This window comes from Dipteris shenzhenensis, chromosome 4, assembly GCF_047967505.1.
Source record: "Dipteris shenzhenensis isolate YYH24624 ecotype China chromosome 4, Dip_SZ_1.0, whole genome shotgun sequence".
Lineage (NCBI taxonomy): Eukaryota > Viridiplantae > Streptophyta > Polypodiopsida > Gleicheniales > Dipteridaceae > Dipteris > Dipteris shenzhenensis.
The window spans coordinates 53,920,848-53,943,958 of record NC_141599.1 but is presented as its reverse complement, the minus strand read 5'-3'; positions in this window follow the sequence as shown (position 1 = coordinate 53,943,958).

The window sequence follows — 23,111 nt, the reverse complement described above, 5'->3', positions numbered from 1 at the left end:
AAGATATGCAATGGATACGCAAAAGATATGCAAGAACATATCATCATTTGCAAGGCTGTATTGCATATTCCAATTGTGCCTGGCTCCCCTCTATGAGCTCGAAAAGTACAAAAGGACGGAAGAACTGAGCAAAGCCCACAAGTAGTACTCCACAAACCTAAGGTGATAGAACGGCTCTTCTTAGACTGATCCCACTAACAAAACTGACCTCTCACACACCTATTGCATGAAGGTGGCCAAAAGCCCAACCAAGAATGGGACTTGGAGGCTTAGGAACGGTTCGCTGCCAAAGCTTCACGGCCAAGGGGCTCTACAAACATCAAAGAACCAAGGCTGACTAGCTGCAAATTGGGCCAGCCAAAGGACAACAAACAGCCTCTGGCTAAAACCAATTAAGGTGACCTGGAAGACAGTCACAACAAACAAAATGCTCATCTAGGAGATGGCACAGGAGAAAGACCAGCATGAGGATAGTACCAAGTAGTGTCACCAAAGAGCTCATGAGTAGTTGTACTAGCTCCACACGTCAAAACAGGCAATCAAACTTAGAGACACCGACCAAGAGAAAGGCCACCATTTTGACAAAAGCTCTAAATGTTACATATAAATTACAGTTTGGCCATATTCAATGCTGATAGAAGGCCATATTTAAAAAATGGATAGCTCTTTTGAGAGCATAAAAGGCTTGCATGCCACGAGATTTGAATGGTGTGGGGGTGTTATACTCTTGAGGCAGAATGGAAGGTGCTTGAGGTGGAATGAAAGGTGCTTGCATGCCACAAGAGTGGGTGAGCAAGAGGATAGAGAAGCTTGATAAAGGTTACCCATAGGAAATAGCCCATTTGTTGAAAAGAGGACTAACTTTTCAATTAGTGGGGAATTGGGCCATATATAGGAATTATGAAGGGTGAGTATGGAGTATGGAAGTAGTGGAGAGAGAGAGGTGGTGTCTTGCTGGGCAGTGTTCAAGGCAAGCGTGCACTCATGGGCAAATTCTATCATTGTTACATTAATGCTACTCATGAGAAGTTTGAGAACAATGTGGTTTAAAAACTTCATGTCATGTGTGAAAAAATTAGGTTGCAAATATTTGTATCTTAAAGCACATGCAAACAAAAAAGAATGCCTTGAAGCACATTTAATAAAAATCTAAAATATTGACTACATAGCAAATAACATATTTCAAATCATCAATTAGTAGTCCTAAATCAATGAGACTCAAGATTTTTAAACCTCAATAAAAATATCATGTTTCAAATCATCAGGCATAGCTATAGAATAGGGATGATGCTAGATTGTTGTGATCAACCCAAATTCATCTTATGCCAGATTGTCTAGAGACATAGCCAACAATGTGGCAAGCATTCTATCCTAGTTGCAAAATGAAATTTTCTTTAAAGCTCTTTGATGGATGTATCTTCAACAAAATTCCTCAAATTTAGCATAGTTGTCAATAGCCGCTACCTAGTGCAGTTGAATCAATTGATTTTATCTCTAGTTGGCATCGTACATCAGCTCAATCGATGGGTAGTTATCTCCACTTTGAGCAGAGTAGATCAATTGATGTATGGGTTTAGTTACCAAATAGAGCTGAAGCTAAGCCCTACCGTAGTACATTTTACCAACACCACATGGATAGCCCTTAGATGCAATCACATAGGGTGCTCTTATCAATTTGCTCCTATGACAAATACAATGATTAAGCCAAAATCAAGATTTTACTTATTTATATATAGATGTTAAGAAAACATTTGCGATTACTTTTTCATAAAGATGCAAATGTTTCATATGATTTTATATATATACATTTGCAATTAAAATTTTAGTTGTTCATACATGATAGATATTAAGTAAACGTTTGCAATTACTTTTGTATATAGGTAGAAATGTTTCATATGATTTGTATACGTACATTTGCAATTTCAATTTGAAAGATATATATACCTTGCTTTAATAATCATGCCAACACCAAAAACTAATTTCTTTTGCAGCAGGCACTCCATACAGCCGTTATTTCACCATGCCTCTACACCACCAGTACCCCCTATCCACTTCTTTTCTTTGGTAAGGTAGGTGATGTTTGTTCTTTGCCATTTCTAAATGCTATCATTTTTTTCATTCAGAGGCGGTTGAGTGGCGATTGAAATCATGAGATGGAGATGTATGCTATGACGAAACCTAACAAAGATGAGCCTCTTGAAACATATTACTATTGAAGCTTTAGAGGGTTCATCCATCTACTTAAGAGGGCATTGCTTCATGTGATACTTGGGATTGCTTTCTACTGTATTTTTTGAACGGATATTGTATTTTTATTATATTTTCATACAATGACTCAATGAATAAAGGATATGGAATTTTTTGCAAAAAAATAAAATAAAGGATATGGAATGGAGGGAGCTTTTAGCTCCCTTATATGAATTTTCATTAACAAATTAGAAAGGTGTCATTTTACAATCTACAATTTGAAAGAGTAATATCATATATTAGCATTATTCAGTTCTAATTGAGATTGCATTGCATAATTGATAATTGAAACTTTTGCATATGGATCAATGCATATGTGATTCAATGCATTTTTGTAATGAACAGAGGAGGTCAGTAGAGGGGCTTTTTAGCTCTCTTATATGCATTCTCGTTAAGAATCTAGAAAGGCATCATTAGAATATGGTTCGAATCATATATGATTCAATGCATGTATATTTCATAGATGGAGATGGATATATATGCATTTGGAATCATGAGGTGGAGATGTATGCTATGATAAAACCTTACAGAGACGAGCCTCTAACCCTAGATGAAACATAGTACTATTGAAGCTTTAGAGGTTCATCCATCTTCTTGAGATGGCTTTGCATCATGTGATACTTGGGATTGCTTCCTCAAGAACTTCATTCATTTTTATCGTATTTTTAGAATAGATATATCATGCATTCTCTCCCTCTCCAGTCTTCAACACTACTATACCTTTGTCTTTTTCTGACATTTTCCTACGAACATTTAGCTCGTGTGGGCACCAAAACCATCAATACAGCTTGCAGGAAAGTTTTTCGTCGATGTTAGTGTTGGTATATACTGACGCTAATTAATGTTGGTATATATTAATAGTACCTTAAAGTTAGTATACACCAAGGTAAATGAGTAGGTATATACCGTTGGTAATATCGACACTGGTATAAATTTTATATACCGATGGAATTACGGAATGTGGTTTGCAATAAGACCCCAAATAATCTTTTGCTACAAGTTTTGTCATTTGAAAGAAAAAAAAAAGGGTATGTACACCAAGTTTGAGATCAAAATACTTAGTATTCATGGTGAATTTAATATATAAATGTACATAATGCCACTATAAAAGTGAAAGGGACAAAGATAAAAAGCCTTGTCAATGGCAAAAGAATCAATCAGTAGGATTTACATCAACAGCTTTGTCTTGAGAGGGTCTTGAGCAAGAGTTAGTCCCATGAACCAAATAAGTCTATCTCTAACTCTATAGTCAATTGATCACATGTATCATCATCATCTATTGTACGTCTACCTGAGACATGATCCTTTAATTCATTTTCTTCAATAATATTGGGTGATCCATGAACCCCATCTTCTTTCCCAATGTGGTGATCTCCACCTCCCTCCATTACTGTGTCATTCTATGCACTTCCTTCTTGGCCCATATCATGATCTTCATCTTCTTCCCTAGATCCATCACGATTGACTAGCTCCATTGGCAGCATCTCCATATCCACATCCTTATCTTCAAAAGTATGTTTACTTCAAGGAGCAACTTGGACCACATACCACCATCTTAGATCAAACCAATCCGATTAGAAGACCACCTATGTTCAAGATGCAAATTAAATGCCATCAATTGTATTAATTTATGCTTAATGGGTGTATGCATGTAAAGGTGGACCACTTTTTAGGCTAAATAGTGGGTGTTGGCTAGTGGTTGGCACTAGTAAAACTGAAGTTCAAAACTTGGATTTTTTTTTTTTAATTGTAACTGAAAGTCGAGCCCATGCAATTATGAATCGAACTGCGTGGATGTGCATGCATGACATGACTTGATACCTACTCACATGAGAGCTTTCTCTTTCGTGGATGTTGAGCTTTCTCTTTCTCCCACATCTGTGTTTGCTTTCTTCAACAACTCTCCAACAACTCTCGCACCCAAACTCCCATACCCATTCTCCTTGTCGGGTTAGGTTGGCAACCACTTCTGGTAGCTTACATATGTTTTTAAGACTATGTTAGATTGTACATTGCAGGTTTCAGTGTTTCTAGCACATGATTTTTGGCTTGTTGCCTTTATATTTTATTTCCCTAGTTTTCTTAGCTATTATTCAGCTCACTTAATTTTGAAGTTTTGAGCTCAGTATGTTTTTTCTTGTTGTGTTATATGATAACCGTGTCCAAGTTCCACCCGTTGGATTTTGAAAATTTGTTTTGCACAGCAAAGGAGGACTTTAATGCCGAGTATGGCCTCAGATTTTGGGTGGCATGAACCCCCACTTCTTATCATCCTCGGATGTCCTGGATGAGCTATGGCTCTTCATTTTCAATGAGGGTCTAAAAGGGGAAAGGCCTAATTAAATGTAGAGTGGTGCACAAAGACAAGTACAAAGACATGCTCTCGCTCGACTACAAAGTGTACCAAGAGATGCCCATCAACAACAAAGAATGCCTCAAGGGGCTTTGCCTGCGAGTATGGCAAGCGAAATACCCATAGTACTGAAAATGGTGCTCCCTATATGGGCAGAGTTTGTGAAGAAGTCAATCAAAAAATTAGAGAAGAAAAAGTATTTGGATAACAAATTATGGAGGTGGTGTATTGCGAATGGATTCTCCAAGGATGGAGATGGTCCTGACTAGCAAAGAGTGTCCGAAGAGACAAATTTGACTTCAAGAGCAAGAACTAGCATTCAACACAGTAGTGGGGTAGATTTTTTGCCATATTCTAGGGCCAATTAATGAGCACCTAAAAATGTAAAGAATGTACGGTTGCTACTTGCTAACAATAAGGCAATGCTGATGATTGCATTGGATAAGGCAATGGTCACGATTGCATTGGAAGAATCGGGGAAGAATCCAAAAAGGCAACTATGTAGAAGGAGGAGGCAAAATGTATGCTCCATAGAAGGGAGGGCATGTTCATGGCTATTGACAGCTTGAATTTGAAAATTGCATCCCTTTAGAAAAGTTGTGAAGCTACTGCTGATTGAGCAATGAAAAAAAGTGGCAAGATGACATTGGAATGTCGGAGTGTTCGTAGCAACATGCTCAAGGGCGAGGATATTTCCAAGGATCTTGACAAAAAAGTTGATGATGCACAGGTAAAGTACAAGTCTCACTTCTATTTTTTAATAAAGTTCATTTCTATTCTGGTCTTAATATGTGCTTGACTTCATAGGAGCTTTTGAAGTTACGAGACAAACTGATACAAAAGATTCAATTGGAGGTTGACTTTGCATCATGCCTGCTGCATTTTGTAGAAACCAGGCAGCATGGCAGCATGTAGCATTCATCTTGGCTATCCCCAAGGTCCTTGCCTTGGGCTCAAGGATTCTTTTCATCACAACAAGTACATGTGTTGGGTGTGGCCTTGGATTTTTGACAAATGATGATATGGTGGGTGTCACATGCTTTCTTGCAATAACCATTCAATATCATGTGCTTTGCTCTTATGTGCCAGATGGAGACCACACGTGTCACATTTTCATGCAATCATCCAATATTAGATGCTACAAGGGAACAAATCATAGGGTTCACCCGACTTGGGTGCAACAAAATACCTGAGAGTAAGCATTATGTGTGTTTAACTTGGATTTTTCGAACATGAATCTTTGTATGGGTTGCTTGACTTGCACTTGCAATCTACTTTGTTAATCAACACTAACTAGTTGGTAGTGTTTTACAGTACTATAAATAGGTGTTCGTACATTCCTTTTGACTAATTGTGTGATTGGTGTTGATACAGGTTGAGCTCTTTCTCGAGTTTAGAAAAGCGTTTCCAATGTGTGAATACAACAACGTTCTTTTGAGCACTTAAAATCCTTTATTGTACAATAATTGAAGGATAGATACATATGTTGTTGTTGTATTCAACATATTCAAATGCTATATTTGAATGAAGCTGTTACCCAACGTGACAGGCTAATGCTGGGTTTCATGAGGGAAACCTATTATTGCATGCGCCATATATGTGAAAGTAATGATGAACAGCCTGGTTGCTCTGCCTTATAGAAACCAAAACTCAGTGTTTTGACATTATGTGAATCTGTGTTATGTGAGAAGCATAGGGGATCCACGTACAATAATTTAAAATGCATCTTTGGAAGGAGATTCTTCATAGAGAAACAAAGAAAAGTTAGGTTCTTGCAATCAAGAAAATGAGTTACAATAGTTTGTTATTGTTATTGAATGTCCATGTTTGGAAATTCATACGACATAATTTCATTTACAAATGGTGGGCTGATTATTTAATAGAGTGTGCATTATGATTCCTTGAGGGCTGGTTGTATCAGTGGGGTCGACTTTGCAGAGAGAACTATACATTCAAGGAGCTGAATGAAATTCAATCCATGTATTGGATATCATGCCAAGTTACCATTTTTGTTCACATCACATATACCTGGCATGGAGTAGATGTGTAGAAGACCTTGCATTTCTTTATCTGAGATGTTAGAGTGCATGATACTCTTTTCATTCAACATTGCTTTATGTTACATTACGGATGGGATTGCGCCGTCAGAGAGAGAGTTTTGTGCCGTTGCCACTGGCACACCCTCACTTCCATCCGATGTCTAGGTTGTCCATCATTTCTTGGAATGTGAGAGGACTGTATAGGGGCAAGGACTCTCATTATCAAAGCACTGGGTTTGGTCTGATGGTGCTGCCTCCCAGCTCAATGGCCATTCTACCTTGTTGCCAAATATGCAGGACTCATGGACATGAAGATGACCTAGAATTTCTTTGGTTTTGGACATGGCAACAGTGAGTGATGGGGCAGGTGAAGTAGTAAAGAGAGCTTTAATACATGAGCAACTAAGGATAATTGGAACAAAATTACAATGTGTCGCAGATGTTGTGGCCTTCTTGAGAGCTAACTTGCCCCATGGTTCAAAATCTAGCCATACCTCAAAAGGGAGGGACGTGGCAAGAGTGTTTTGACTAAAGACGGTGAGGTTTGTCGAGACCAGCCATTTCTTCTAGGGACCCAGCATTCATTCTTTGATGAAATGTATCTTGTGCGATTGAGGAAAAAGTTTATGTAATGGTCAGGTAATAGAGATAGGTCGTCGCGGCAATTAGGCATGCAGGTTGTAGTTTTGGTAGTTTTTGTTTCAACCCATGTGAGACAAGCCTCTCCTAGCAACTAAGGGGGTGATTGTTTATATACCTACAAACGATTCAACTGACCTAGAAAGATAGACAATGTATCTCATATCTATTCCCTCGGTGAACGTGTCCATATCCAACGAGAGTATGATTTCTTAGAACCTCAATTTTATCCAAGAAATCTTCCACAAATGCCCCAACTTGGTGGAGCTCTGCTAATGCTATTAGTGCATTGAAGAGGATTGTCAGATTGACATGGCAATAGTCATTCAAATTAATGGGACTGTAAATCCATTAAGCAAACTCACCCCTTGCACAATGTTCAAGGGTTTTCAAAAGAGGATGGCAAGAAGCCTATCATGCTATCACTACAACAGATGCATCAACAAATCACATGTGAAGACATGGATCTATCACACAATCATACCCATTCTAAATGAAAGCGAGGATGAGGAAGTAGAGGAGATCACTGGATATGACAAACCTTCTAATAGCCTAAGCGATGCTCTTTGCGTAAATGACAAATTTGTTGTGAATGTAGAGCTAGGAAATGAAGAAGGTGTTGCCTTCTATGTTATTAAATGCACCGGAGTAAAGAGTCAAATTATTGACAAAACTAAAGGCAGATGGGGTGGCACTATTGTAGTGAATTCCCATATGGTCAAGCGATTGTACTATGAAAAATTGGTGACTATAGTTATTGCCCTTCTCATAAATAAACCTAAGGTCTTAATGTAGTCACATCTAGTGTGAAGCATCAAAATTCCTATGTAGCTTATAGGGACAGGGATGAACAAATATACAAAATGTCATCATAAATGCACAATGATGTCATGGATAACATGCCATTTGAGATGTAACCCAGCATTTAAAACTTTTCTACATGGCCACTCCTTGCCCTTCTCCCAACCTGTCTCCACATCACCCAACAGCTCTCAAAAAGGAAAACAAAAAGAAATTATAATAATAATAAAAAAAGTCAATTTGAATCAACTTATATTTTCCAGAAAAGTAAATTTAATTACTTGTTAAATATAATTTAAAATAACATTTTTTGATTAATTTTTTTAAAAACTAGAAGTATATTTAAATAAATGTATTTTTAAAAAGTAAATTTAATTATTTATAAATATAATTAACATTTATTTATTTTTATTTTTGTTTGGGTCGGGGTAGAAGAGAATGAGGTCAGGCTAGGTAGAGATTGGGACTAGTGAAGCCAAGAGGGGGCAGGAGGTTAGGTTGGGCGAGGCCAAGGAAGGCAAAGGAGGATGGGGTGGGCAAAGACCAAGGCAGGCAAGGTCGAGAGGTGGGAGGAGATCGAGGCATTCAGGGGAGACTGGGGCGGGCAAGGTCAAGGTGGGTGATGCTTGAGGTGGCCAAGGGGCAATCCCACTATTCCTAAAATTAGTATTTCCCCTTATAGTTACAAGTAATGTTTGATCGACTAGCAATAAAGAAGAAATTTATTAGAGAAGATATCATGGTTTCCATTTATCATTTTGCCTTAGCCCAACTTTGCATTGTTGTGCCCCCCCCCCCTCTCCACCCAACCAGTTGGGGGGTGGGGTGGGGGGAAATCTCCCCTCCTGCTGGCTCCACTACCCCCCCCTTTGCCTCCTCGCCTCAAGTCTCCTCAATCATGATGATCAGCAACATGAGAGAAAGAGAGAGAGAGAGAGAGAGAGAGAGAGAGAGAGAGAGAGAGAGAGAGAGAGAGAGGGAGAGGAGATGCAGGAGGGAGGGAAAGAGAGAGAGAGAGAGAGAGAGAGAGAGAGAGAGAGAGAGAGGAGATGCAGGAGGGAGGGAGAGAGAAGATGAGAGGCACACTTGAGAGAGAAAGGATAGGAAGGAGGGAAATGAAGAAGGTTGAGGGGGAGAGGGGAAGGAGAGGGAGGGGGATGAGGGATTATGTAGGAGGAGGAGGTTGAGAGCGATGTAGGAGGAGGAAGATTTGAAAATTAGGAATTAGAATTAGGTAAGAAGGAGGGAATAGGGATTTAAAGGGAGGCCTGATATAATTACATTTAGGGTATCCTTTTAGGTTAATCCTAACCTATAGTCCCTCCTTCATTCTTCAATTGTCTTGGGTCTCAACCTATTGCATGAATTGGCAAATTTTTTAAAATGCTACAATAGGTGAATTTCTTTCCAACCTATTGAGAGTGCTCTCAACAGAAGCAAGAACGGAAGAGGGAGAGAGAGAAACAGAGAGCCACACAAGTTTTAGTAGGTGCAGAACACCCTAATCTTCTTTTTCATTCATTTATAGATGTGTTTGAGTATAGTACATAACCAGGGTAAAAGGCACAGTGACATTTAACCCCCACAACCTCCCACTTAAAGGATAATGTGCCTTTAAGGGAGAACAACCAGTGAGCATATTATCCAATGCCCATCAATACATGACAATACTCAAACCGCTGACTAGGTAGACTCTTTGTCAGCATATCTGCAGGGTTATCATCTGTATGAACCTTGACAAGCTCTATGCACTTGTCCTCAAGTACCTCCTTGATGAAATGGTACCTGACCTCAATGTGTTTGGTCGACGTTTGGTCTTTGCATGAAAGACTGGATTCCGTGCTAGTTGAATAGCACTCATGGAATCACTATGCAATGTCGGTACACCTGTATGAATCCCCAAATCTCCTACTAGCCGATCAAGCCATATAGCCTTCTTGCAACCCTCTGTGGCTGCAACATACTCAGCCTCTATGGTAGACAAAGCAATGCACTTCTGTGCATGAGACATCCACGCCACTGCACCACCTGCAAAGGTGAACACATAACCAGAAGTGGATCTCCTACTATCCACATGCCCTGCATAGTCTGAATCTGTATACCCAAGTACACGCATGTCTCCTCTACCAAAGCAGATGCACATCTCCTTAGTACCCTTCATGTACCTCATGATGCACTTAACTGCCTCCCAATGCCTCTCTTCTGGATTAGCCATATACCGGCTAACAACTCCCATTGCAAATGCAATGTCTGGTCTAGTAGCTATCATAGCATACATAAGACTCCCAACTACTGATGCATAAGGAACCTTGGCCATCATGGCCCTCTCCTCATCTGATTTGGGACTATCTGTATGACTCAGTTTCACATATGGAGGCAATGGAGTACTCATTGCCTTCCCCCCCTCCATATTGAAATGCTGCAATACTTTTGTAACATACTCCTTCTGTGAAAGCCAAAGGAGTTTCTGACTCTGATCACGTGTGATGCTTATACCAAGAATATGACCTGCAAGTCCCAAATCCTTCATATCAAAGGCCTCATGCAACTTGGCCTTTAATGCATCTAGCTCATAAGTATTCTTGCTAGCCAATAGCATATCATCCACATATAGTGTCAGGAGTATCAGGCTATTATCCTTAGCCCTTTTAGTGTAGAGGCAGTGATCAATTTCACTCCTTCTAAAACCCTGGGACCGAATGAAAGCATCAAACTTCTGATACCATTCTCTAGGCGCTTGCTTAAGACCATAGAGACTCTTCTTTAGCTTGCAAACTAAATGCTCTTTGCCCTTTTCTTCAAAGCCTTCCGGCTGCACCATGTAAATTTCCTCATGCAAATCCCCATGCAAGAAGCTGTCTTGACATCCATCTGCATAAGCTCCATATCTTCCGTCGCCACTAGTCCAAGCATGCATCTAAGTGTGGTCATCTTCGCAACTGGAGAGAATATCTCATCAAAGTCCACACCCTTCTCTTGCTTGAACCCTTTAGTGACCAAACGGGCCTTGTACCTAGGCACATCATCACCTGTGACCTTCATCTTGTAGACCCATTTACGTGGCAATGCTTTCTTTCCATGTGGCAAAGAAACCAAGTCCCAAGTCTTATTCTTCGTAAGTGAACTCATCTCTGATTGCATAGCATACTCCCACTTGCATTGATCCTCGCGCATCATAGCCTTTCTGTAGCAAGAAGGCTCCCCGCAATCAGTAAGCATCACATAGTCTACCCCTGGAACAAACCTATCAGGCAGTCTAGACACTCTAGATGATCTTCTCAAGGGCATTTCAGTTTGCTGTCCCACCTGCATATCAGCCACATTTGGCTCATCATTTCCACTAATAAATGATCCATCATCTACCCTTGATTGTATACCTATGGGAGTACTTGGTGGTACCATTTCTTGCACATTTGGTGCATGCACAGCTTGCTATCTATCAACATATGCAGGTGGATTCACATCCTGGAAAGTGATTCTCCTCATTTTCACATCCCTCATGGGTGCCTTATGCATCTTCTTCTCATTGAAGACTACATCATGGCTGCGTATGATCTTCTTTGCTTCTGGATCCTAGAGACAATAGCCCATCTCTCCACTTTCACCATAACCCAGAAAGATGCATTTCCTAGACTTAGGATCTAGCTTCTTTCGAAGCTCTTTTGTCACATGTGCATATGCCTGACACCCAAATATACGCAAATGAGAGTAAGAGGGCTTCTTGCCACTCCATGCATCTTCGGGAATACCACCATCCAAACTCTTACTAGGTGATCTATTGATCACATGCACTGCAGTCTTCATTGGAAAGCATGCATTGCAACCTTTCTTGAATGGTACGGTTCATCTTTTCTGCAACTGGATTTTGCTTTGGAGTACGAGGGGATGTGAGCTCCCTCTTAATCCCACGTGTATCACAGAAATGCTAAAAGTCATGAGAGAGATACTCTCCACCATTGTTAGTCCGTAGGCATTTAAGCATTCTACTTGACTGATTCTCAACCAAGGCCAACCATTTCTAAAATACCTAGAACACATCACTCTTCCGAGCTATAGCATAAGCCCACACTTTCCTAGTTGCATCATCAATGAGTGTCACATAGTATTCAGCCCCGCCTAATGACCGTGTAGGCATGGGACCACATACATCTGAATGCACCAAATCAAGCTTTTCAAACTCTTTCTTTCCCCTTCTTTTATGGGCTGATTTAGTCTGCTTCCCATAGAGACAATGCTCACAAAATTCAAAATTAGAGAAACTCAAATGCGGTACATAACCCAAACGGCATAAGAGTTTCATTCCATTCTGGCTCATGTGCCCCAACTTGCAATGCCACAAAGAAGTGCTTGGCTGCTCGGTTATTGCAACAACATGATCAAATACCCCTGATACATGTAAGGGATACAAAGTCCCACACTTGGCACCCCTGGCCAAAAGCATAGAGCCCTTCTGAATTTTCCAACTCTGAAAGCCAAAAGTGGTGTGAAAACTAGCATCATCTAGCTGACCCACTGAAATAAGACTCTTGGTCAACTTAGGCACATGTCTCACATGTTTCAAAATAAATGCAAACCCATTTGCAAAAGAAAACTTTGTCACCTACTCCCACTATGTCACATGCATAGTCATTTCCAAGATGCACACAACCTGTCTTTTCACTGTCATAAGTGGAGAACCATTCCCTATGGGGAGTAACATGGAATGAAGCACCATAATCCAAAATCCAATCCTGCGAATATGCATCATCTGAAGTGGTAAGCAACTCTGCAGATAAACTAGACATGAAGAGAACGTCATTGTCACTATCATGTGTGACTGCATTGATCTCCTTGATCTTCACTTTTCCTTTGTCCTCCCTTGGACTCTCTTCCTTTTGATTTGCACCCCAATTTGCATTCTTTTTCTTATCCTTTTGCTCTCTTTTCAGCTTGTTCCGTGCCCTAGATTTGCTACGAGACTTCCCTCTTTCTTGGGACTTCCCCCTGAACTGTGATCTGCCCCTTTGCACATTTAAGGCTGCATCCTGCTTGTTGCCGTCCATAGACTTCCGTCTAATCTCCTCGGCCAACAAGTTACCCATAACATCATCAAATTTCAGTACTCCACTAGGTGCAGAGTTACTGACAGCTGTACGGAAGGTATCCCATGAGGATGGCAATGAACACAAGAGAAATATTGCCTTAGTCTCCGCATCAAAATTCATCTTCTGAGCCTGAAGTTGGCTGAAAATAATATTGAATTCATTCAAGTGAGAAGCAATGGAGACCCCTTCCTTCATCTACAGCTCAAACAATCTCTTCATGAGGTAAACTTTATTAGAGGCAGTTTCCTTCTCATAAGTGGCACACAGTTTCTTCCACAAATCTTCCGTAGTCTGCTCATTTACTGCTGTGAAATAAACTGACTCTGCAAGATGATGTCTAATAGTAGATTTTGCTAATGCATCCAACTCATTCCAATCATCCTCAAACATATTTGCAGGATTAGCTTAAATCCCTGCCAAGGGTTTAATCTGCTTCTTTTGAATAAGCACATCCCTTATTTGTTCTTTCCACAAAGAAAAGTTTGTCCCATCAAACTTTTTAATGCTAAAAAACTCCTTTTCAGACATGGAAGAGGATGCCATGATGCAAATGAAGCAAAAATCCCAAATGCTAGTGCCTACAAGAATCACACCAAATACCAGGTGCACCCAAATGTGTATGCCACAATAGAGTGAAATATCACCAAATCTCATGTCTCAAATCATTTGACTCATGTGCATATACTATGCATCCATATGAGCAAATTTGGCCCAAAAGAAAATGCCAACTGCAATGGCAATCCAAAATGCCAATAAGTGCCAAATGACTCAAGCATAAACACCATCCACTGGCATATGCATTAATAATATCTCATCCAAGAGAGCATAGCACTATCAGTGCATCACCTACAATGTGTCAAAGCTGTCCCTCAGCATAAAATAGCATTTATGTGCAAAGCGTCCATAAAAAATAGCATCCCACAAGGTAATTTGGGCCTATCAGCACATCCAATAAGGATCACAATGCATCCAAATGGCCTATAAATCATCCACTGCAACCCAATGCACACCACAAATGAGCACACACTGCTCAAACACTGCAACCATATTGATCTGCATAAGGTATGCTCAAGATATCATAGTCCCATGGTAATGACCGCTACTGAAAATAGAACCTGAGATGCCTCAAAACATGGGTGCCATTGTATAATCGGACTCAGCAAGAAAATCTGCAAATATCTCTCTTCTGTCGGAACTCCAAAATCCCAACCGATGAGTGAGAAATGGGAGTCAACACTTATCCACTACCATGTGGCATGAATCTAAGGTTTCAAAACCTTAGAATGAAAAATGCATAACAGAGAGACAAAATCGAATACACAGAGATCTATAAATCTGAAAATCCTCCACCGAATCACGTAAGAACTGATAGGTAGGGGTTTTTGGGTGTTCGAAACGCAATGGGACAGATGGTTTTGGAAATCATGGTCTCAATCATTGGGTCCAACACACGGACTGAAAAACGTTTTTGAAAACAGAGCTGTTTGTAAACTCCACTGGAGTGCGAATGATGAGCAACATAGAAGTTTTAGGACCTCCTGAGTCCATTGGAACTGGCAGATCTGCAAATGGTTGCTCCAAACTTGAGTTCCAACACCCAGGCAGAAAAATGTAGAAACTGACACAATGAGTCAGAAATCCAATGAAATGATCCCAGATTCAAGAATGAAGGTGTTTCCAAGCTCTTGAAGTGAAGTGGACACCAAAAGCAAGCAATAGTTGCCTCTACAAGTCAATACGGAGTCTCTGTCATTGAACGGAACAGGGAAAAACTCAAAAAACCACTTTTTCTTTGAACACACTTAACAGGCTCTCAAAACCACTTCGCAAAACCAAAGTGACTTTTTCAAAGGTTCCTCCAAGGTCTCTACACACTCGGATGCAAGTAAAGTCACCCACAAAGCTTCCCACAGAGCTTCTCCTTCCTCCCACAGAGCTGCTGAGCTTCAAGCATTCATGCACGCTTAGCTAGATCACCCGGGCTCTGATACCAGTTAAGAGTGCTCTCAACAGAAGTAAGAACGGAAGAGGGAGAGAGAGAAACAGAGAGCCCCACAAGTTTTGGTGGGTGTAGAACACCCTAATCTTCTTTTTCGTTTATTTATATATGTGTTTGAGTATTGTACATAACTGGGGTAAAAGGCACAGTGACCTTTAACCCCCACACCTATTGCATATGCAACAACTTCCAACTAATAAGTTAAAAAAATAATAATAATAATTTCCAAAGAAGTCGACTGTGTGTATGTGTGCACGTATAGGCACTTGCGAAGAGCAAATGGTGGAGGTAGAGACGAGGAGGTGGAGAGGCAAGCAGAGTCGAAGGTGGACAAGGGGACTACTAGCCTCCCCCAAATTAAAAAAACCTATTGACATGAAACCTCCCTTCCCCCAAGCGCAACTTTTTTTTTATTTTTTGGGGGGGGGGGATCCCTTAGCTTACCCACTTTAAGGGTGTGTTTTTACACCAATAAGATTTGATGGAAGATGGTTTTATAGTGAAGGATATATTTTTACGCCAAGAATGTGTATATGTACACCACCTTTCTAAGAGAATTGGTCATCTATTGATGTTCTAGCTTTAAAAATAGCATTACTAGTGTGTTCAAAATTTTGAACCTTTTTTTAGTACAATTTTAAAATTATTACTTTACACAAGTCCAAATTTTTTGAATAGCGTATTGATGCTCAGAAAGAATCCAAGTTGGTACATCTAAGTGCCAATTTAAAGCGAGGAGATATGGGACTCAAAACGGCCCCAAATTGGTGTTTCATAATCCTTAGGGATAAGGGAGGGAATTCAGGTGAACCTCTCGGAGTGATCCTTTCTATGAGACAATTCCATGATCCTTAAGGATAGGCAAGGATTTAAGGTGAACATCTAGGAGTGATCCTTTCTATAAGACAATTCCATGTTGAGATGGCACAATATCCATTCATGAGGAAAGCTCCCAATTCCTCTTCCTCTAACTAGGGGGCCACTTAACCCACCTTCCCCTAGCCTTATATCTGTAAAGAATGAGGGAGAGAGATAGGAGACTCAAGTTCAGCTTTCTTCACAACACACAAAAGAGAGAGGACACAAGGTTGGAGGGTGAAGCCTTTCTTCACTTTTGCACACAACAACCATACAATAGAAGAGGGAAATACCCTATATGTCAAAACCTAGAATACGTGGTTCATATGTGAACCCAAACCAAAACATACGTGGTAGTCTAACTACACCACGAGTACAACTAACATAGGCGGTGACATAAATGATAGTCATCCAGGAGATATGTCGGGGATAGAGCTTGATATCTCAACACTCCCCCTCAAGCTCAAATCCATCTCACGTACACCAAGCAAGCTCCTAAATCTGCGAAGCTTCTCGGTACCCAATGCCTTCGTAAAGATATCAGCCACCTGCTCCTCAGTGCTGACATAGACAAGATCAATCTCACCAGCTAGAACCTTCTCTCTCACAAAGTGATAATGCACCTCAATGTGCTTCGTTCTAGCATGATAAACTGGGTTATTAGCAAGCATGATGCTGCTAATGTTGTCACAATGAATGACAACTGCTGCATGAACTGACTGTCCCATATCTGCAAGTAGCTTCCGTAACCAAGCTACCTCACATGCAGCCATTGCTGCACCCCTGTACTCAGCCTCTGTGCTCGACAAGGCAACTGTTGGCTGCTTCTTGCTGCTCCAACTGATGGCACCACTCCCAAGGGAAAACATAAAACCACTAGTAGATCTCCTGTCTGAGACACTACCAGCCCAGTCAGCATCTATGTATCCATGTACCTGTAATGCACACCCAGCTTCATAAAACAGTCCATAATGCAATGTGGACTTCACATACCGCAGTATGCGCCTAGCCGCATCCAAATGTGGCTTCCTCGGTGCCTGCATAAACTGACTCACCAGCCCCACCGCATAGCTCAAATCTGGTCTGGTTATAGTCATGTAAATCAAGCTACCTACTATGCGCCTGTACATAGTAATATCTTCAAGAAGCTCACCTGACTCTGCATTGAGCTTCACATTCTGCTCCAATGGAATAGAGATAGGCTTACAGCCTGTCATCCCATATTTGGACAGCATGTCCAAACCGTATTGCCTTTGCAACAGCCATATCCCACTCGGGGATCTAATAACCTCAATGCCCAAGAAGTAACGCAGCTCTCCCAAATCCTTCATCTCAAATTTCTGCTTCAACAGTAGCTTCACTTCATTAATGTCTGCATCACTATCACCTGTAATAATCAAGTCATCAACATAGATGACTATAAGCACAATCCCTCTGTTTGTCCTTTTCACATAAAGTGAAAAATCTGAATTGGAAATCTGAAATCCAATAGTGACAAGATATTGCCCTATCTTGTCTGACCATGCCCTCGGCGCCTGTTTTAAGCCATACAAGGCTTTGCGCAACCTGCATACAAAATCGGGGTGTGCTTTATCCTCATAACCTTCTGGCTGCATCATATAAACCTCTTCCTGCAAGTCACCATGCAAGAAGGCATTTTTCACATCCATCTGATGCAAAGACCATCCCTTTGCAGCAGCCATAGCAATTACTGCTCTCACGGTTGCCATCCTTGCAACTGGGCTGAAAGTTTCCTCATAGTCAATTCCATATGTCTGTGCAAAACCTTTGGCAACCAATCTTGCCTTGTACCTGCTAACAGACCCATCAGCATTGTGCTTTACTTTGTAAACCCACTTGCAGCCAATAGCCTTCTTATCATGAGGCAAAGGCATCAAATCCCAAGTGTGGTTTGCATCCAAGGCAGCCATCTCTTCATCCATAGCTGCTTCCCAATTTTTATGCCCTGCTGCATCCTCAAAACATGTGGGCTCTGGCTCCTCTAGAACCTTGACCATATAAGCATAGTGATGTGCTGTATACCCATCATATCTCAGCCTGTCAACTGGATACTTAATACGAGTGGACCTCCGTACAACTGGATCAGTTGCAGGAGTCTTTAAATCATGCCTGCTTTTCCTTGCACCAGGTGTAACAACAGAAGGAATCCCAAGTTCCTCATCAAGGCTCATTTCAGAGCCGCTTGACTCTCCATCAACATGAGAGCTACCAGCAGACACATCAAACACTGGAGTATGGTCCACTTTTTCTTTTCCCTTATGTGATACCTGCACAACACTATCAGGACTGCCATGTGACGATTCACTAGATCTCAATCTCCCTGTCCATGCATTAGATCCACTAGTAGAGGACTCTCTGGGTCCACTCAAGGCTTGAGATTGCTGCTCTGCATTTATTGCAGCATTCCCATTTCCTGCATCTGCATCTCCTACCATAACAGTTGGTGCATACCAGCTGCTCATTTCATCAAAAACAACATCTCTGCTCACTTGCATTTTGCGGGTGGAAGGGTTATAACAGCGATACCCTTTCTGGTGCTGAGCATATCCAATAAAGATGCATTTTTCTGCCTTTGGATCCAGCTTTGTTCTCTTCTCATCAGGAACATGAACATAAGCTATGCAACCAAATACCTTCAAGTGAGAAATATCTGGTTTTTGGCCTGTATACATTTCTTCAGGCGTCATGCCATGGACAGCTACAGTGGGGGTTCTGTTCATAATATAAACAGCAGTTGCTACTGCTTCAGCCCAAAAATAATCATGCATGTTTTTCTCATTTAGGATCGCCCGTCCTACTTCTGCAATATGCCTGTTCTTCCTTTCTGCAACCCCATTCTGCTGAGGGGTAGACCTGCATGAGTACTTCCTTTGAATTCCCTGTTCTTTCAGATATTCACAAAATTCTTCTGAAAAGTACTCTCCCCCTCCATCAGATCTTAGCACTTTAATATGCACACCTTTCTCTTTTTCAACCATGGCCTTAAAAGCCTTGAAATGGCTGAACACTTCACTTTTGTGCTTCATAAAATAAATCCACACCTTCCTAGTGTAGTCATCAATAAACGTCACATAATAATGGCATCCACCGATAGAAGCAGCTTTGGTTGTCCAAACATCTGAATGGATCACTTCCAAAGGTCTTCTGCTCACCTTAGCATTTTTGGGAAATGCATGTCTGGCCTGCTTACCCATTTGGCATGCTTCACATACCTTTTGCATTCCCTCAACTCTGAATTTAGGCAAACCTGCAACAATGTTTTTCGTTTGCATAGATTTCAGCCTTTGTATATTCACGTGCCCAATGCGCTTGTGCCATATCTCAATATCTGCAATGACACCTCTCCCATGCGCAAACATAGCAGCTTTCACCTCAGGCATATCAACATCCAAGGTGAACATTCTTCCATTTTTGTTGCCTTTCGCAACCAAGCGGCATTTATTTTTCAAGTCCTCAACAAAGCATCCATCAGGATTAAATCTAACCTGCAGACCTTGCTCAACCATCTGGCCAACTGAAACCAGGTTCTTAGTGATTTTTGGAACATGAAGTACATCTGCCAAGTACTTTGTTTTGCCATCCTGCATAGCCAATGGCACTTTACCAACCTGCGTAATTGGGTGCGCAGTATCATCACCTGTTTCAACATAACCTGGCTTATCCAAATTTCTGACATCATGAAACCACTCACCATGACTGGTCATGTGGTTAGAGGCACCTGAATCAACATACCAAACATCATTGCAAGCTGCAGCATCTCCTGACATGGAGTTAACCATATGCTGCATCACAAAAAGGTGCTCATTTCTGTCGTCACCAGGCCCACTTGATGATGCATAGTTGCTTTGCTGCAACTTCCCACTTTTGATGTCATTCTGCTTTTTATAGCATGTATTCTCCTTGTGTCCAGGCTTTCCACAATAATAGCATTCTGTGCTGCTATTTACTTGCTGGTTCCTTTGCCATGAACCACGGCCTCTTTGGCTCCCCCTGCCTCTAGAACTACCACGTCCTCCTCCATAGGACTGGTTTTCCTGTTGTTGCTGTTGGTTCTGATTTCCTGCACGGCCACCAGAACGGCCTCTTCCTCTACCCCTGCCTCTACCTGTATTCGAGTAGAAAGCAATCTCTTGAGAAGTTGAGGTGGCTGAACCACCATTCCTTTGCTCTTCACTCAGCAAGAGAGCAATAAGTTCCTGAAAATCAGGAAATGTTTCACGGACTCCAATGGATGTCCAAAATTGTGCATAATCTTTCCCAAGACCATTCAAGGTCACGGACACTAAGTCCTCATCATCAACAGGTGCTCCAATGGAGGCAAGAGAATCTGCAAGGCCTTTCACCTTCAAGGAATACTCATTTATATTCATATTTTTCCTTTGCACATTATGCAACTCCTGCTTTAGCTGCATCTTTCGTGCTTTGGTATTTGTGCTATACAGCTTCACCAATGTATCCCATGCCTCCTTAGGCGTCTCTAGATCCTGTATATGCACAATCATAGAATCTGAAATGCTAACGGACAGCCAATACAGGCATTTTCTGGCTTTTTCATGCCATTCTTTAAAGGCCTTCAATTCAGCAGGAGTGGGAGCAGCACCCAAAACTGGTTCTGCAGTTTCACCACTGATGTAATCCCAAACTCCCTTTCCCATAAAGAAGTTTGTCATCCTGAACTTCCATGCTTGGAAGTTGTTCTTGTCAAGCTTCTCACTGACAATGGTAGACAGATTCTCAGACATTTCACAAATCACGAATTGCAACAGCAACCTGTAAACACAGCAAATGCCTCAGAAGGGCAAATAGCAAAACTTCTGCGAAAAGCCTCACAGGAGCAGATCTGCAACACTGACGAAAGTGGTATTTCACCACACAGTCACTTCCTCGTGACGATTTTGCATCAACAGGCAACAGGCATGAATCTGCAACTCCTAATATCTCTGCACATAGGCATACGATGCAATTTCTGTGGCACCTTTCCACCGACTAGCCGCGCGGTGGTCGCACAGCAAAAACAGGGCCTTTTTCTGAGTGCCTACGAAGAACTTCCGCCCTCAAAACGGGCCCCGTAGCATATACTACGCTCTCGCCACACCGCGAAGGGCCTCTCAATCTGAAGCAGTGCACTCCTGCACTTCTGGCTGTGCTACCTGCAGAGATTTGCTCCCAAACTCGAAATACGAAAGCTACACTGGTCCTCTTACCAGGACACCACAAACTTGGCTAGCTTTCTTGAGCTCCTTACCACGAACAAGGCTCTGATACCATGTAAAGAATGAGGGAGAGAGATAGGAGACTCAAGTTCAGCTTTCTTCACAACACACAAAAGAGAGAGGACACAAGGTTGGAGGGTGAAGCCTTTCTTCACTTTTGCACACAACAACCATACAATAGAAGAGGGAAATACCCTATATGTCAAAACCTAGAATACGTGGTTCATATGTGAACCCAAACCAAAACATACATGGTAGTCTAACTACACCACGAGTACAACTAACATAGGCGGTGACATAAATGATAGTCATCCAGGAGATATGTCGGGGATAGAGCTTGATATCTCAACAATATCTTGTGTTTAGGGGCCATCCCCTTGTGAAGGTTTCTCCATGGCAATCCCAAGAGGATTAATCTAGCCAAAAAGGGTGACTTAAATAAATCGAAGAAGGATCCTCATACATTATCCATATCATAGCGTATGGGACATCATACTCCTTGCATGCCCATGTGGCATTCTATGGGTAACCAACATGGTAGTTTTTTTATTTCCCATTCCACATCTATAGGTGCTATTCCCCAATGCACTCCTCATTTGTGGGTTACATGTGGGGATTTGACCCTGTGGGGGTTAAAGGCCACTGTACCTTAACCCTAGTTATGTATAATACTCAAATACATATATATATGGATGACATAGAAGATTAGGGTGTTCTCTACCCACCAAAACTTGTGTGGCTCTCTCTTCTGGCTCTTCCTCTCTCTCACCTTCTTTTGTTCCACTTCCATTGTTGAGATCTCTCAACTGGTATTAGAGCTGAAAGATAAGGCCATTGCCAACTCACAAGAGGAGGCTGCAAAAGACGGTCTATTTTAGACCTAAGAGTCTTGTGATGAAGATATCTTTCTCTAGAAGCTAAATCTCGCCCTGAGATCAAAAGCAAAGTTGTAGAAGACTTTGAGTACTTAATTTTTCATTTCATTCGAGTTTTTAATAAAAAGTCACAGCTCCTACAGAGAGTGATGAAATTCAAATTCCTGCGTGGATTCCATGTGTTGGATCTCCATATCCAGGCTACCATTTGCACTCTTCATACACTCCCAATGGATTCATAGCAATTTAAAACTTCTACCAATGAAGCTGCTTCCAATTTTGTGAAGTTCTGAAGCTGTGATGAAGCTCTGTCTACTCCAACATCTTCATTTCATCATTTCCTGTGTGAGTGGGATCAATATCCGAGCCTTTATTTGCAGAGCTATCTGTCCTATTGGATCCGAGACTGCTTGAAACATCTGTCTGCAAAGCTGCTTGCCATTCTGTGAAGAATAGAGGGAGTTGTGATTCTTTGTGTTTTTCCATCGTCTCTTTGCAAGAAATTTCTCAAAGTTTCCAAGACCTTCTCATTGATTGCCATGTGGCATTTTGGCTAAGGTTAATGCTCATTTTTGGAAGTAAATGCAAGGGTTGACTGGCTCTTACTCCATCCTTGGATGAGATTTTGGAGTTGTGGCAGAAGAGAGATATTTGCATATTGTCTTTGTTGAGTTCAATTATGCAGTGGCGCCCATGTTTTGAGGCATCCCAGGTTCTATTTTCACTAGTGGTCATTGCTGTAGATCCGTGATTTTTGGGATATCCCTTTTGCAAATCACTCTGGTTGCAGTCTGCGCTCATTCGTGGTTTGCATTGGGTTGCAATGGATGCTTTACATGCCATTTGGATGCATTGCGATCCTTGTTGGATGTGCTAATAGGCCCAAATTACCTTGTCGGATGCTTAATTGATGTACATTTAGCACACATATGCTATTTTATGCTGAGGGACAACTTTGACATATTGCAATGGATGCATAGGT